General features: G+C 40.4%; 1 protein-coding gene across 3 annotated transcripts in view; it reads left to right on the top strand.

The window, feature by feature from the left end:
- C2CD3 (C2 domain containing 3 centriole elongation regulator) overlaps positions 1 to 19,243 on the top strand; it is an 87,540-nt gene that overhangs the window by 49,191 nt on the left and 19,106 nt on the right. The window lies entirely within an intron of this gene.

Raw genomic sequence — 19,243 nt, 5'->3', positions numbered from 1 at the left:
ATACTGCTGATTATATAATATACCGAGTCCCATATACTGCTGGGTATATAATGTACCGAGTCCTGTATACTGCTGAGTATATAATGTACCGAGTCCTGTGTACTGCTGAGTATATAATGTACCGAGTCCTGTGTACTGCTGAGTATATAATGTACAGAGTCCTGTATACTGCTGAGTATATAATATACTATATGCTGAGTCCTGTATACTGCTGAGTATATAATATACTATATGCTGAGTCCTGTATACTGCTGAGTATATAATGTACAGAGTCCTGTATACTGCTGAGTATATAATGTACCGAGTCCTGTATACTGCTGAGTATATAATGTAGCGAGTCCTGTATACTGCTGAGTATATAATGTACAGAGTCCTGTATACTGCTGAGTATATAATATACCGAGTCCTGTATACTGCTGAGTATATAATATACCGAGTCCTGTATACTGCTGAGTATATAATGTACAGAGTCCTGTGTACTGCTGAGTATATAATGTACCGAGTCCTGTATACTGCTGAGTATATAATATACTATATGCTGAGTCCTGTGTACTGCTGAGTATATAATATACTATATGCTGAGCCCTGTATACTGCTGAGTATATAATGTACCGAGTCCCGTATACTGCTGAGTATATAATATACCGAGTCCTGTATACTGCTGAGTGTATAATATACTATATGCTGAGTCCTGTATACTGCTGAGTATATAATGTACCGAGTCCCGTATACTGCTGAGTATATAATGTACCGAGTCCTGTGTACTGCTGAGTATATAATATACTATATGCTGAGTTCTGAATACTACTGATGAGTATATAATATACCGAGTCCTGTATACTGCTGAGTGTATAATATACTATATGCTGAGTCCTGTATACTGCTGAGTATATAATGTACCGAGTCCTGTATACTGCTGAGTATATAATGTACAGAGTCCTGTATACTGCTGAGTATATAATATACCGAGTCCCGTTTACTGCTGAGTATATAATATATTGAGTACTGTATACTGCTGAGTATATAATGTACCGAGTCCTGTATACTGCTGAGTATATAATATACCGAGTCCTGTGTACTGCTGAGTATATAATGTACCGAGTCCTGTATACTGCTGAGTATATAATATACCGAGTCCTGTGTACTGCTGAGTATATAATGTACCGAGTCCTGTATACTCCTGAGTATATTATGTACAGAGTCCTGTATACTGCTGAGTATATAATGTACCGAGTCCTGTATACTGCTGAGTATATAATGTACCGAGTCCTGTATACTGCTGATTATATAATATACCGAGTCCCATATACTGCTGAGTATATAATATACTATATGCTGAGTCCTGTATACTGCTGAGTATATAATGTACAGAGTCCTGTATACTGCTGAGTATATAATGTACAGAGTCCTGTATACTGCTGAGTATATAATATATTGAGTACTGTATACTGCTGAGTATATAATGTACAGAGTCCTGTATACTGCTGAGTATATAATATATTGAGTACTGTATACTGCTGAGTATATAATGTACAGAGTCCAGTGTACTGCTGATTATATAATATACCGAGTCCTGTATACTGCTGAGTATATAATGTACCGAGTCCTGTATACTGCTGAGTATATAATGTACCGAGTCCTGTATACTGCTGATTATATAATATACCGAGTCCTGTATACTGCTGAGTATATAATGTACCGAGTCCCGTATACTGCTGAGTATATAATGTACAGAGTCCCGTATACTGCTGAGTATATAATGTACAGAGTCCCGTATACTGCTGAGTATATAATGTACCGAGTCCCGTATACTGCTGAGTATATAATGTACAGAGTCCCGTATACTGCTGAGTATATAATGTACAGAGTCCTGTATACTGCTGAGTATATAATGTACAGAGTCCTGTATACTGCTGAGTATATAATGTACAGAGTCCTGTATACTGCTGAGTATATAATGTACAGAGTCCCGTATACTGCTGAGTATATAATGTACCGAGTCCTGTATACTGCTGAGTATATAATGTACAGAGTCCTGTATACTGCTGAGTATATAATGTACAGAGTCCTGTAAACTGCTGAGTATATAATGTACAGAGTCCTGTATACTGCTGAGTATATAATGTACAGAGTCCTGTATACTGCTGAGTATATAATGTACAGAGTCCTGTATACTGCTGAGTATATAATGTACAGAGTCCCGTATACTGCTGAGTATATAATGTACCGAGTCCTGTATACTGCTGAGTATATAATGTACAGAGTCCTGTATACTGCTGAGTATATAATGTACAGAGTCCTGTATACTGCTGAGTATATAATGTACAGAGTCCTGTATACTGCTGAGTATATAATGTACAGAGTCCTGTATACTGCTGAGTATATAATGTACAGAGTCCTGTATACTGCTGAGTATATAATGTACAGAGTCCTGTATACTGCTGAGTATATAATGTACAGAGTCCTGTTTACTGCTGAGTATATAATGTACAGAGTCCTGTATACTGCTGAGTATATAATATACTATATGCTGAGTCCTGTATACTGCTGAGTATATAATGTACAGAGTCCTGTATACTGCTGAGTATATAATGTACAGAGTCCTGTATACTGCTGAGTATATAATGTACAGAGTCCTGTATACTGCTGAGTATATAATGTACAGAGTCCTGTATACTGCTGAGTATATAATGTACAGAGTCCCGTATACTGCTGAGTATATAATGTACAGAGTCCTGTGTACTGCTGAGTATATAATGTACAGAGTCCTGTATACTGCTGAGTATATAATGTACAGAGTCCTGTGTACTGCTGAGTATATAATGTACCTAGTCCTGTATACTGCTGAGTATATAATATACCGAGTCCCGTATACTGCTGAGTATATAAAATACCGAGTCCCGTATACTGCTGAGTATATAATATATTGAGTACTGTATACTGCTGAGTATATAATGTACAGAGTCCTGTATACTGCTGAGTATATAATGTACCGAGTCCTGTATACTGCTGAGTATATAATGTACAGAGTCCTGTATACTGCTGAGTATATAATATACCGAGTCTGTATACTGCTGAGTATATAATGTACAGAGTCCTGTGTACTGCTGAGTATATAATGTACCGAGTCCTGTATACTGCTGAGTATATAATGTACAGAGTCCCGTATACTGCTGAGTATATAAAATACCGAGTCCTGTATACTGCTGAGTATATAATGTACAGAGTCCTGTATACTGCTGAGTATATAAAATACCGAGTCCTGTATACTGCTGAGTATATAATATACTGAGTCTCGTATACTGCTGAGTATATAAAATACCGAGTCCTGTATACTGCTGAGTATATAATATACTGAGTCTCGTATACTGCTGAGTATATAAAATACCGAGTCCTGTATACTGCTGAGTATATAATGTACCGAGTCCTGTATACTGCTGAGTATATAATGTACCGAGTCCTGTATACTGCTGAGTATATAATGTACCGAGTCCTGTATACTGCTGAGTATATAATATACTATATGCTGAGCCCTCTATACTGCTGAGTATATAATGTACCGAGTCCTGTATACTGCTGAGTATATAATGTACCGAGTCCTGTATACTGCTGAGTATATAATATACCGAGTCCTGTATACTGCTGAGTATATAATGTACCAAGTCCTGTATACTGCTGAGTATATAATATACTATATGCTGAGTCCTGTATACTGCTGAGTATATAATATACTATATGTTGAGCCCTCTATACTGCTGAGTATATAATGTACCGAGTCCCGTATACTGCTGAGTATATAATATACTATATGCCGAGTCCTGTATACTGCTGAGTATATAATGTACAGAGTCCCGTTTACTGCTGAGTATATAATGTACCGAGTCCTGTATACTGCTGAGTATATAATGTACAGAGTCCTGTATACTGCTGAGTATATAATATACTATATGCTGAGTCCTGTATACTGCTGAGTATATAATATACTATATGCTGAGTCCTGTATACTGCTGAGTATATAATGTACCGAGTCCTGTGTACTGCTGAGTATATAATGTACAGAGTCCTGTATACTGCTGAGTATATAATGTACCGAGTCCTGTATACTGCTGAGTATATAATGTACCGAGTCCCGTTTACTGCTGAGTATATAATATACAGAGTCCTGTATACTGCTGAGTATATAATATATTGAGTACTGTATACTGCTGAGTATATAATGTACCGAGTCCTGTATACTGCTGAGTATATAATATACCGAGTCCTGTGTACTGCTGAGTATATAATGTACCGAGTCCTGTATACTGCTGAGTATATAATGTACCGAGTCCCGTATACTCCTGAGTATATAATGTACAGAGTCCTGTATACTGCTGAGTATATAATGTACCGAGTTCTGTATACTGCTGAGTATATCATGTACAGAGTCCTGTATACTGCTGAGTATATAATGTACAGAGTCCTGTATACTGCTGAGTATATAATGTACCGAGTCCTGTATACTGCTGAGTATATAATGTACAGAGTCCTGTATACTGCTGAGTATATAATATACTATATGCTGAGTCCTGTATACTGCTGAGTATATAATATACTATATGCTGAGTCCTGTATACTGCTGAGTATATAATGTACCGAGTCCTGTATACTGCTGAGTATATAATACACCGAGTCCTGTATACTGCTGAGTATATAATGTACCGAGTCCTGTATACTGCTGAGTATATAATGTACCGAGTCCTGTATACTGCTGAGTATATAATATACTATATGCTGAGCCCTGTATACTGCTGAGTATATAATGTACAGAGTCCTGTATACTGCTGAGTATATAATGTACCGAGTACTGTGTACTGCTGAGTATATAATGTACCGAGTCCCGTATACTGCTGAGTATATAATATACTATATGCCGAGTCCTGTGTACTGCTGAGTATATAATGTACAGAGTCCTGTGTACTGCTGAGTATATAATATACTATATGCTGAGTCCTGTATACTGCTGAGTATATAATATGCTGAGTCCTGTATACTGCTGAGTATATAATGTACCGAGTCCTGTATACTGCTGAGTATATAATACACCGAGTCCTGTATACTGCTGAGTATATAATGTACCGAGTACTGTATACTGCTGAGTATATAATGTACCGAGTCCTGTATACTGCTGAGTATATAATGTACAGAGTCCTGTATACTGCTGAGTATATAATGTACCGAGTCCTGTATACTGCTGAGTATATAATATACTATATGCCGAGTCCTGTGTACTGCTGAGTATATAATGTACCGAGTCCCGTATACTGCTGAGTATATAATATACTATATGCCGAGTCCTGTGTACTGCTGAGTATATAATGTACAGAGTCCTGTATACTGCTGAGTATATAATATACTATATGCCGAGTCCTGTATACTGCTGAGTATATAATGTACAGAGTCCCGTATACTGCTGAGTATATAATGTACCGAGTCCCGTATACTGCTGAGTATATAATGTACCGAGTCCTGTATACTGCTGAGTATATAATGTACAGAGTCCTGTATACTGCTGAGTATATAATATACTATATGCCGAGTCCTGTATACTGCTGAGTATATAATGTACAGAGTCCCGTATACTGCTGAGTATATAATATACTATATGCTGAGCCCTGTATACTGCTGAGTATATAATGTACAGAGTCCCGTATACTGCTGAGTATATAATATACTATATGCCGAGTCCTGTATACTGCTGAGTATATAATGTACAGAGTCCCGTATACTGCTGAGTATATAATGTACCGAGTCCCGTATACTGCTGAGTATATAATGTACAGAGTCCTGTGTACTGCTGAGTATATAATGTACAGAGTCCTGTGTACTGCTGAGTATATAATGTACAGAGTCCTGTATACTGCTGAGTATATAATGTACCGAGTCCCGTATACTGCTGAGTATATAATGTACCGAGTCCCGTATACTGCTGAGTATATAATGTACCGAGTCCTGTATGCTGCTGAGTATATAATGTACAGAGTCCTGTATACTGCTGAGTATATAATGTACAGAGTCCTGTATACTGCTGAGTATATAATGTACAGAGTCCTGTATACTGCTGATTATATAATATACCGAGTCCTGTATACTGCTGAGTATATAATGTACAGAGTCCCGTATACTGCTGAGTATATAATGTACCGAGTCCCGTATACTGCTGAGTATATAATGTACAGAGTCCTGTATACTGCTGAGTATATAATGTACAGAGTCCTGTATACTGCTGAGTATATAATGTACCGAGTCCTGTATACTGCTGAGTATATAATGTACAGAGTCCTGTATACTGCTGAGTATATAATGTACCGAGTCCTGTGTACTGCTGAGTATATAATGTACAGAGTCCTGTATACTGATGAGTATATAATGTACCGAGTCCTGTATACTGCTGAGTATATAATGTACCGAGTCCTGTATACTGCTGAGTATATAATATACTATATGCTGAGCCCTGTATACTGCTGAGTATATAATGTACAGAGTCCCGTATACTGCTGAGTATATAATATACTATATGCTGAGTCCTGTATACTGCTGAGTATATAATGTACAGAGTCCTGTATACTGCTGAGTATATAATGTACAGAGTCCTGTATACTGCTGAGTATATAATATACCGAGTCCCGTATACTGCTGAGTATATAATGTACAGAGTCCTGTATACTGCTGAGTATATAATGTACAGAGTCCTGTATACTGCTGAGTATATAATGTACAGAGTCCTGTATACTGCTGAGTATATAATGTACCGAGTCCTGTATACTGCTGAGTATATAATATATTGAGTACTGTATACTGCTGAGTATATAATATATTGAGTACTGTATACTGCTGAGTATATAATGTACCGAGTCCTGTGTATTGCTGAGTATATAATGTACAGAGTCCTGTATACTGCTGAGTATATAATGTACCGAGTCCTGTGTACTGCTGAGTATATAATGTACAGAATCCTGTATACTGCTGAGTATATAATATACCGAGTCCCGTATACTGCTGAGTATATAATACACCGAGTCCTGTATACTGCTGAGTATATAATATACTTTATGCTGAGTCCTGTATACTGCTGAGTATATAATGTACCGAGTCCCGTATACTGCTGAGTATATAATATACTATATGCTGAGTCCTGTATACTGCTGAGTATATAATATACTATATGCTTAGTCCTGTACTGCTGAGTATATAATGTACAGAGTCCTGTATACTGCTGAGTATATAATATACCGAGTCCCGTATACTGCTGAGTATATAATGTACCGAGTCCTGTATACTGCTGAGTATATAATATACTATATGCCGAGTCCTGTATACTGCTGAGTATATAATGTACCGAGTACTGTGTACTGCTGAGTATATAATGTACAGAGTCCTGTATACTGCTGAGTATATAATGTACAGAGTCCTGTATACTGCTGAGTATATAATATACCGAGTCCTGTATACTGCTGAGTATATAATGTACAGAGTCCTGTATACTGCTGAGTATATAATATACCGAGTCCTGTATACTGCTGAGTATATAATATATTGAGTACTGTATACTGCTGAGTATATAACGTACAGAGTCCTGTATACTGCTGAGTATATAATATACCGAGTCCTGTATACTGCTGAGTATATAATATATTGAGTACTGTATACTGCTGAGTATATAACGTACAGAGTCCTGTATACTGCTGAGTATATAATGTACGGAGTCCTGTATACTGCTGAGTATATAATATACCGAGTCCTGTATACTGCTGAGTATATAATGTACAGAGTCCTGTATACTGCTGAGTATATAATGTACAGAGTCCTGTATACTGCTGAGTATATAATATACCGAGTCCTGTATACTGCTGAGTATATAATGTACAGAGTCCTGTATACTGCTGAGTATATAATATACTATATGCTGAGTCCTGTATACTGCTGAGTATATAACGTACAGAGTCCTGTATACTGCTGAGTATATAATATACCGAGTCCTGTATACTGCTGAGTATATAATATATTGAGTACTGTATACTGCTGAGTATATAACGTACAGAGTCCTGTATACTGCTGAGTATATAATGTACAGAGTCCCGTATACTGCTGAGTATATAATGTAGCGAGTCCTGTATACTGCTGAGTATATAATGTACAGAGTCCTGTATACTGCTGAGTATATAATATATGGAGTCCCGTATACTCCTGAGTATATAATATATGGAGTCCCGTATACTCCTGAGTATATAATATACCGAGTCCCGTATACTCCTGAGTATATAATATATGGAGTCCCGTATACTCCTGAGTATATAATATATGGAGTCCCGTATACTCCTGAGTATATAATATACCGAGTCCCGTATACTCCTGAGTATATAATATATGGAGTCCCGTATACTCCTGAGTATATAATATATGGAGTCCCGTATACTCCTGAGTATATAATATATGGAGTCCCGTATACTCCTGAGTATATAATATATGGAGTCCTGTATACTGCTGAGTATATAATATACTATATGCTGAGTCCTGTATACTGCTGAGTATATAATATACTATATGCTGAGTCCTGTATACTGCTGAGTATATAATATACTATATGCTGAGTCCTGTATACTGCTGAGTATATAATGTACCGAGTCCTGTATACTGCTGAGTATATAATATATTGAGTACTGTATACTGCTGAGTATATAATATATTGAGTACTGTATACTGCTGAGTATATAATGTACAGAGTCCTGTATACTGCTGAGTATATAATGTACCGAGTCCTGTATACTGCTGAGTATATAATGTACCGAGTCCTGTATACTGCTGAGTATATAATACACCGAGTCCTGTATACTGCTGAGTATATAATATACTTTATGCTGAGTCCTGTATACTGCTGAGTATATAATATACCGAGTCCCGTATACTGCTGAGTATATAATATACTATATGCCGAGTCCTGTATACTGCTGAGTATATAATATACCGAGTCCTGTATACTGCTGAGTATATAATATACCGAGTCCTGTGTACTGCTAAGTATATAATGTACAGAGTCCTGTATACTGCTGAGTATATAATATACCGAGTCCCGTATACTGCTGAGTATATAATATACCGAGTCCCGTATACTCCTGAGTATATAATATATGGAGTCCCGTATACTCCTGAGTATATAATATACCGAGTCCCGTATACTCCTGAGTATATAATATATGGAGTCCCGTATACTCCTGAGTATATAATATATGGAGTCCCGTATACTCCTGAGTATATAATATATGGAGTCCCGTATACTCCTGAGTATATAATATATGGAGTCCAGTATACTCCTGCATATTATATACTCAGCAGTATACTTCTATCTTCAGCATTGAATCCTGCATGTATCTATATATGTAAACATATCATTCATTCTCTGAGCTGAACTATCCTGCATGTCTATTGCTCCAGTCCCTGACAGCAAGCAGCTTGGATGGTATCTGAGTCATTCTATCTTCGGCATTGAATCCTGCATGTATCTATATATGTTAGTCATCCTATTATGCCTTTGTGTTTATAGATATTTAACTCACTTTTGCATGTCCTTACTCAGAGAGATCACATAACTGTTTCAAAGTGCTTTATGATCCATGTAGACCTGGACATTTGTTTATCTGATCACTACATTTATTGTGTCCTGTTGTCTCAACTGAGTTAGATTGATTGCTAACGAGCTTTAACACAAAAAAAAAAAAAAAAAGAGATCTAAGGGCTAGCCTTCTATAAATGTAGATTTAGCTTGTGGATGCATTCGTGCAGGGGTGCATTCGTGCACTGTTATTCGTGTATTTTTTATTCAAAGTACTTTTTTTTCTAAGTACTCGGCAGTTATAACATGGCAGTTAGACAGGGCAGGAGACAGGTAAGAAAAACTAAATCTAATCCATATTCACTTGAAACAGCACAAATACTCACCATATTTATTTGTATAATCTATATTCTGGCTGCTGCATTCACTCACATTCACCGCCCTTGCATTAACTCTCTACACTCCATCCATATCGGCCCCTCTGTCCTTGCCTCTCCTATGTATAGCACTCATGCTCTATTCACATTGCTTAACAGCACAGATCCATTCAGTCCCAACATCCAACACAAGAGACGCTCTCACAAATCACTTAACCATCTGCTCACTCTTTCGATCCTCCTTCTCCTAGTCGCTGGAGACATATCTCCAAACCCCGGCCCCCCATGTTATAGCCAGTCAAACCTCCCAATTGCTACACCCAGAAACCCCTCTAACCTTATTAATATTCCCTGCATGCCTGCTGTCTCTTTCAATTGTGCCCTTTGGAATTCTCGCTCTGTGTGTAATAAACTCTCCTTCATTCATGACTTCTTCCTTTCTAATTCTCTTAATCTCCTGGCTCTTACTGAAACCTGGATCCAGCAGTCAGACACCACCGCTGCTGCTGCTCTTTCATATGGTGGACTACACTTTTCTCATACCCCAAGATCAGACAACAGAGCAGGTGGAGGCGTTGGTCTGCTCCTTTCACCCAAATGTACTTTCCAAGTTATCCCCCAAGTACCCTCACTTGTCTTCCCTTCCTTTGAGGTCCATGTGGTCAGACTCTACGTCCCCTTCTCCATGCGAGTGGCGGTGGTGTATCGTCCTCCCGGCCCCTCTCATCAGTTCCTGGATCACTTTGCCACCTGGCTTCCACACTTTCTCTCCTGTGACACCCCCACCCTTATCATGGGTGATTTCAACATCCCCATTGCCTCTCCCCTCTCCCCATCTGCTTCTCACCTTTTATCTCTATCCTCCTCTTTTGGCCTCTCGCAGCATACTAACTCTCCAACACATGAAGATGGAAACTCCCTTGACTTGGTCTTCTCCCGACTTTGCTCAGTGGATGACTTCACAAACTCCCCTCTCCCGCTCTCTGACCACAACCTTCTTTCATTCTCTATCAAGAACTGCCATCCCGCTCAGGTCACCCCCACTTTCCACACCTATAGAAACATACAGGCCATTAACACCCAGAAACTTATGATGAACTTGCAGTCCTCATTGGCCCCTATTTCCTCCATCTCATGTCCTGATTCTGCATTGAAGCATTACAATGAAACCCTGCAAAGTGCTCTGGATGAAGCTGCTCCTCCTATACATAAAACAACTCGGCACAGACAGCAACAACCGTGGCACACGCTGCAAACACGTTTCCTGCAGCGGTGCTCCAGGTGCGCAGAACGTCTGTGGAGAAAATCTAATCTACCCGAAGATTTCATCCATTATAAGTTCATGCTAAAGACATACAATTCTGCCCTTCACCTCTCCAAACAAACCTACTTCAACACCCTCATCACCTCCCTGTCCAATAACCCTAAACGTCTCTTTGACACGTTCCAGTCCCTACTCAACCCAAGAGAGCAGGCCCCAACCACGGATCTCCGTGCTGACGATCTGGCCAATTACTTCAAAGAAAAAATTGACCACATTCGACAGGAAATCATCTCCCAATCTCTTCATACCATGCACTGTCCTCCCTCCCCCACTGCATCTAGTTCACTCTCTGACTTTGAAGCAGTTACAGAAGAAGAAGTAAGCAGGCTCCTTGCATCTTCGCGCCCGACCACTTGCACCAGTGACCCCATTCCGTCACATCTCCTCCAGTCCCTTTCCCCGGCTATCACCTCTCACCTAACAAAAATATTCAACCTTTCCCTCACTTCCGGTATTTTTCCCTCCTCATTTAAGCATGCCATCATACATCCATTACTTAAAAAACCATCCCTCGATCAAAACTGTGCCGCTAATTATAGACCTGTCTCTAATCTTCCCTTCATCTCTAAACTCCTCGAACGCCTGGTCCACTCCCGTCTTACCCGCTATCTCTCAGATAACTCTCTTCTCGACCCTCTTCAATCTGGCTTCCGCTCTTTACACTCTACTGAAACTGCCCTCATTAAAGTCTCTAATGACCTACTAACAGCTAAATCTAATGGTCACTACTCCATGCTAATTCTCTTGGATCTCTCTGCAGCATTTGACACTGTGGATCATCAGCTCCTCCTCACTATGCTCCGCTCCATCGGCCTCAAGGACACCGTTCTCTCCTGGTTCTCCTCCTATCTCTCTGACCGATCCTTCACTGTATGTTTTGCTGGTTCCTCCTCCTCTCACCTTCCCCTTACTGTTGGGGTTCCTCAAGGATCAGTCCTAGGCCCCCTACTCTTCTCGTTGTATACTGCCCCTATTGGACAAACAATCAGTAGATTTGGTTTCCAGTACCATCTCTATGCTGACGACACCCAATTATACACTTCTGCTCCCGATATCACACCGACCTTTTTAGAAAACACCAGTGATTGTCTTACCGCTGTCTCTAACATCATGTCCTCCCTCTATCTGAAACTAAACCTGTCAAAAACTGAACTCCTCGTGTTCTCTCCCTCTACTAACCTACCTTTGCCTGACATTGCCATCTCCGTGTGCGGTTCCACCATTACTCCAAAGCAACATGCCCGCTGCCTTGGGGTCATCCTTGATTCTGACCTTTCATTCACCCCCTACATCCGATCACTGGCTCGCTCTTCTTACCTGCATCTCAAAAACATTTCTAGAATTCGCCCTTTTCTTAATTTCGACTCTGCAAAAACTCTGACTGTTTCACTTATTCATTCTCGTCTGGACTATTGTAACTCTCTACTAATCGGTCTCCCTCTTGCAAAACTCTCCCCGCTCCAATCTGTCCTGAATGCTGCTGCCAGGATCATATTCCTCACCAACCGTTACACCGATGCCTCTACCCTGTGCCAGTCATTACACTGGCTACCCATCCACTCCAGAATCCAGTACAAAACTACTACCCTCATCCACAAAGCACTCCATGGCTCAGCACCACCCTACATCTCCTCCCTGGTATCAGTCTACCACCCTACCCGTGCCCTCCGCTCCGCTAATGACCTCAGGTTAGCATCCTCAATAATCAGAACCTCCCACTCCCGTCTCCAAGACTTTACACGTGCTGCGCCGATTCTTTGGAATGCACTACCTAGGTTAATACGATTAATCCCCAATCCCCACAGTTTTAAGCGTGCCCTAAAAACTCATTTGTTCAGACTGGCCTACCGCCTCAATGCATTAACCTAACGATCCCTGTGTGGCCTATTTATAATAAAAAAAAAAATAAAAAAAAAGGTTCCTCGCATCATGTTCTCATACACTTTATGCAGTATTAGCCCTCTGTGTCTGTACTGCTACATACTTAGGCAGGTAACTGGTTCATGCAGCTTTACATGAACACCTGAGCCTTACACTATAGCTGGTCCGAATAACTAAAGCAATTGTTACCATCCACCTCTCGTGTCTCCCCTTTTCCCCATAGTTTGTAAGCTTGCGAGCAGGGCCCTCACTCCTCCTGGTATCTGTTTTGAACTGTGATTTCTGTTATGCTGTAATGTCTATTGTCTGTACAAGTCCCCTCTATAATTTGTAAAGCGTTGCGGAATATGTTGGCGCTATATAAATAAAATTATTATTATTATTATTATTATATGGAGTCCAGTATACTCCTGAGTGTATAATATATGGAGTCCCGTATACTCCTGAGTACATAATATACCGAGTCCTGTATACTGCTGAGTATATAATATATGGAGTCCCGTATACTCCTGAGTACATAATATACCGAGTCCTGTATACTGCTGAGTATATAATATATGGAGTCCCGTATACTCCTGAGTACATAATATACCGAGTCCCGTATACTGCTGAGTATATAATATATGGAGTCCCGTATACTCCTGAGTACATAATATACCGAGTCCTGTATACTGCTGAGTATATAATATATGGAGTCCCGTATACTGCTGAGTACATAATATACCGAGTCCTGTATACTGCTGAGTATATAATATATGGAGTCCAGTATACTCCTGAGTATATAATATATGGAGTCCCGTATACTCCTGAGCATATAATATATGGAGTCCCGTATACTCCTGAGTATATAATATATGGAGTCCCGTATACTCCTGAGCATATAATATATGGAGTCCAGTATACTCCTGAGTATATAATATATGGAGTCCCGTATACTCCTGAGCATATAATATATGGAGTCCAGTATACTCCTGAGTATATAATATATGGAGTCCCGTATACTCCTGAGCATATAATATATGGAGTCCCGTTTACTCCTGAGTATATAATATATGGAGTCCTGTATACTGCTGAGTATATAATATATGGAGTCCTGTATACTGCTGAGTATATAATATATGGAGTCCCGTATACTCCTGAGTATATAATATATGGAGTCCCGTATACTCCTGAGTATATAATATATGGAGTCCCGTATACTCCTGAGTATATAATATACTATATACTGAGTCCCAGATACTATATACCGAGAAAACCAAAGACAGAAACACAACGATTAACGATTAAAGACCCTGCAGTAAATAAATAGCATTGTGCATAAAAATAACTTACGATTCCCAGGTAACATGTTTTTTGGCTATAAAAAAAAAGCGAAAGCCATCCCGCCTCATCAAGGCAATGTAATAGGGACTGTGCTAACTCTAATATTAAAAATCTTACCGTTTATCAAGTGACACGCATGTAGATAAGGGCTGAGGGACTGGGCCGACTAGTGGACACTCAGCCGAGGGAGACCACATCAATATAATGCCCAGATCAAAGGAAAGGCGGCCACAGCTTTATATACACAAGATGCAAACAAGCAGAAATCTGGGGTCTCCCTTGGCTGTGTCTCCACTAGTTATTACGCCCCAGCGGTGAGCCCACATCTTTCCCGGCACATGTCAGCTGTTTTGAACAGCTGACATGTGCCTCTAACAGCCGAGGGAGGAATTGTGATCCTTCCGAGACTGTTAACCCTTTAAATGCCACTGTCAAACTCAGTCAGCAGCATTTAACACGCACTTCTGGCAAGCGTGACGGAAATCTGCCCATCGGTGATCGCAGGTCACCAATGGGTTGGCATGACAACCAGAGGTCTCCTGCAGACCTCTATAGTTGTTACTGCCAGATTGCTATGAGTGCCGCCCGGTGGTCTGCGCTCATAGCAAGTGAGTAATTCTGGCGATCGGGTTATGGCAGCTTCTAGTCTCCCATGGAGATTATTGAAGCACTAGATGGTGGCCCGATTTTAACGCATCTGGTATTCTAGAATATGTATAGTAGTCTATAGCACAGCCCACGCAGTATATAACACTGCCCACGTAGTATATAACACAGGCCACGTAGTATATAGCACAGCCACCTAGCATATAACACAGCCCGCGTAGTATATAACACAGGCCACGTAGTATATAGCACAGCCACATAGCATATAACACAGCCCATGTAGTATATAACACAGGTCACGTAGTATATAGCACAGCCACATAGCATATAACACTGCCCACGTAGTATATAACACAGGCTACGTAGTATATAGCACAGCCACATAGCATATAACACAGCCCATGTAGTATATAGCACAGCCCACGCAGTATATAACACTGCCCACGTAGTATATAACACAGGCCACGTAGTATATAGCACAGGGCACGTAGTATATTGCCCAGCCACGTAGTATATAACACAGGCCACGTAGTATATAACACAGGCCACGTAGTATATAACACAGGCCACGTAGTATATAACAACCCACGTCGTATGTAACACAGCCCACGTAGTATATAGCACAGCCACGTAGTATATAGCACAGGGCACGTAGTATATTGCCCAGCCATGCAGTATATTGCATAGCCATGTAGTTTGTAGCACAGCCACGTAGTATATAACACAGCCACGTAGTATATAACACAGCCCACGTTGTATATAACACAGCCCATGCAGTATATAACACAGCCACGTAGTATATAGCACAGCCACGTAGTATATACCAGCCCACGTAGTATATAGCACAGAGACATAGTATATAACACAGCCCATGCAGTATATAGCACAGCCACGTAGTATATAGTAGAGACGCATTATATAACACAGGCCACGCAGTTTATAACTCAGCTCATGTAGTATATAACACAGCCCACATAGTATATAGCAGAGACGTAGTATATAACACAGGCCACCCAGTATATAACACAGGACACGCAGTTCTCAACACAGCTCACGCAGTTTATAACTCAGCTCATGTAGTATATAACACAGCCCACATAGTATATAACAGCCACATAGTATATAGCACAGCCCACATAGTATATAGCAGAGACGTAGTATATAACACAGGCCACCCAGTATATAACACAGGACACGCAGTATATAACACAGCCACGTAGTATATAGCACAGAGACATAGTATATAACACAGGCCATGCAGTATATAACACAGCCCACGTAGTATATAACACAGCCACGTAGTATATAGCACAGCCCACGTAGTATATAGCAGAGACGCAGTATATAACATGGGCCACGCAGTTTTCAACACAGCTCACGCAGTTTATAACTCAGCTCATGTAGTATATAACACAGCCCACATAGTATATAGCACAGCCCACATAGTATATAGCAGAGACGTAGTATATAACACAGGCCACCCAGTATATAACACAGGACACGCAGTATATAACACAGCCACGTAGTATATAGCACAGAGACGTAGTATATAACACGGGCCACGCAGTATATAACACGGGCCACGCAGTATATAACACGGGCCACGCAGTATATAACACGGGCCACGCAGTATATAACAGCCACATAGTTTATAGCACAGCCCACATAGTATATAGTAGAGACGTAGTATATAACACAGGCCACCCAGTATATAACACAGGACACGCAGTATATAACACAGCCACGTAGTATATAGCACAGAGACGTAGTATATAACACAGGCCATGCAGTATATAACACAGCCCACGTAGTATATAACACAGCCACGTAGTATATAGCACAGCCCACGTAGTATATAGCAGAGACGCAGTATATAACACGGGCCACGCAGTATATAACACGGGCCACGCAGTATATAACACGGGCCACGCAGTATATAACACGGGCCACGCAGTATATAACAGCCACATAGTTTATAGCACAGCCCACATAGTATATAGTAGAGACGCATTGTATAACACAGGCCACGCAGTTTATAACACAGCTCACGCAGTTTATAACTCAGCTCACGCAGTTTATAACACAGCCCAAGTAGTATATAACACAGCCCAAGTAGTATGTAGCACAGCCCAAGTAGTATGTAGCACAGCCCACGTAGTATATATCACAGCCCACGTAGTATATAGCACAGCCCACGTAGTATATAGCACAGCCCACGTAGTATATTGCACAGCCCACGTAGTATATTGCACAGCCCACGTAGTATATAACACAGCCCATGCAGTATATAACACAGCCCACGTAGTATATAGCACAGCCCACTTAGTATACAGCAGTGTGGGCACCATATCCCTGTTAAAAAAAAGAATTAAAATAAATAGTTATATACCCACCTTCCCGCGGCCCCCGGATCCAGCCCAGGCCTTTCCCGGACGCTCCGGTCCCAAGAATGTATTGCGGCAATAACCCCTGCTGATGTAGCGGTCTCGCGAGACCGTTATGTCATCATCTCGCAAGCCCGCTACGTCATCTCCTGTCATTGCCGCAATGCATTCTTGGGACCGGAGCGTCGCGAGGAGTGGGAAAGGCGCCGGAAGGTGAGAACATAATGATTTTTTCTTTTTTTTATTATTTTTAACATTAAATCTTTTTACTATTGATGCTGCATAGGCAGCATCAATAGTAAAAAAGTTGGTCACTCAGGGTTAATAGCAGCGTTAGCGGACTGCTAAACCGCTATGGGGGCACTGACTGGAGGGGAGTAGGGAGGGGCGAATTTGCGGCCGAACTGTGCCCGTCACTGATTGGTCGCGGACCGCCGGCCGCAACCAATCAGTGACGCGGGATTTCCGTTACAGACAAACAGACGGAAGTGTACCTTAGACAAATATATATAGATGGCAGAAAAAAAAAATGTTTATAAAAATATAAAAAAAAAATCTAAAAGATGAAATCACCCCCCTTTTGCCTCATTCAAAATAAAACAATTAAAAAAAAAATCAAACATACACATATTTGGTATCGCTGCGTTCAGAATCACCCGAAAAAAAGGATTAACCTGATTACTAAACGGCAAAGCGAGAAAAAAATTCAAAACACCAGAATTACTTTTGTTTGGTCGCCGTGACATTGCATTAAAATGCAATAACGGGTGATCAAAAGAACGTATCTGCACCAAAATGGTATAATTAAAAACTTCAGCTTGGCGCAAAAAATAAGCCCTCACCCGACCTGAGATCACGAAAAATGGAGACGCTATGGGTATCGGAAAATGGCGAAATTTTTTATTTTTATTTTTTTTTTAGCAAAGTTTGGAATTTTTTTTCACCACTTAGATAAAAAATAACGTAGACATGTTTGGTGTCTATGAACTCGTAATGACCTGGAGAATCATAATGGCAGGTCAGTGTTAGCATTTAGTGAACCTAGCAAAAAAGCCAAACAAAAATCATGTGTGGGACTGCACTTTTTTACAATTTCACCGCACTTGGATTTTTTTTCCTGTTTTCCAGTAAAAGATATGTTAAAACCAATGGTGTCGTTCAAAAGTGCAACTCGTCACGCGAAAAAACAAGCCCTCACACGGCCATAGTGACGGAAAAATAAAAAAGTTATGGATCTGGGAAGAAGGGGAGCGAAAAACTAAAACGAAAATACCCCGGGTCATGAAGGGGTTAAATGACCGGACTTTTACGGATTCATCGATTTAACAAATATATTTAATGTTTCCGGGCGCGTCTTTGGCGTGACACAGGAATTTTTTTTTTTTTATATATATATCTTTTATTTTTTTACGTTCCTGTGGGGGAATTGACCCTGCGATCGTTTGATCAGTATCTAGCTACTAAAATCGCAGTCTAAAATGCTCCGTCAGCGAATCCAGACTGTCACCTCGCTGTTCTTTAAGGTCTATGGAGGAGGATGGAGCGAGCTAGAGGCAGACGCGGACGTTCTGCTGCGAGTTTTCCTGGCCTCTCAGACTGTAAAGGGTTAACAGCAGTGATCGGTCGTTGCCGTTATTAAAGGCACATACCCCTTCCCATACTTTGCACTGCAGCTGCGCTCTCTGATAGAAGCTCCAGTTATACATGTTGCCCGGAGGATTTTGCACATGAAGATATTAATGAACGTTTTTTTTTTCTTGCA

The sequence above is a fragment of the Ranitomeya imitator genome, chromosome 3 (assembly GCF_032444005.1).
Source record: "Ranitomeya imitator isolate aRanImi1 chromosome 3, aRanImi1.pri, whole genome shotgun sequence".
Classification (NCBI taxonomy): domain Eukaryota; kingdom Metazoa; phylum Chordata; class Amphibia; order Anura; family Dendrobatidae; genus Ranitomeya; species Ranitomeya imitator.
This window is presented reverse-complemented; position numbering and strand designations above follow the sequence as displayed.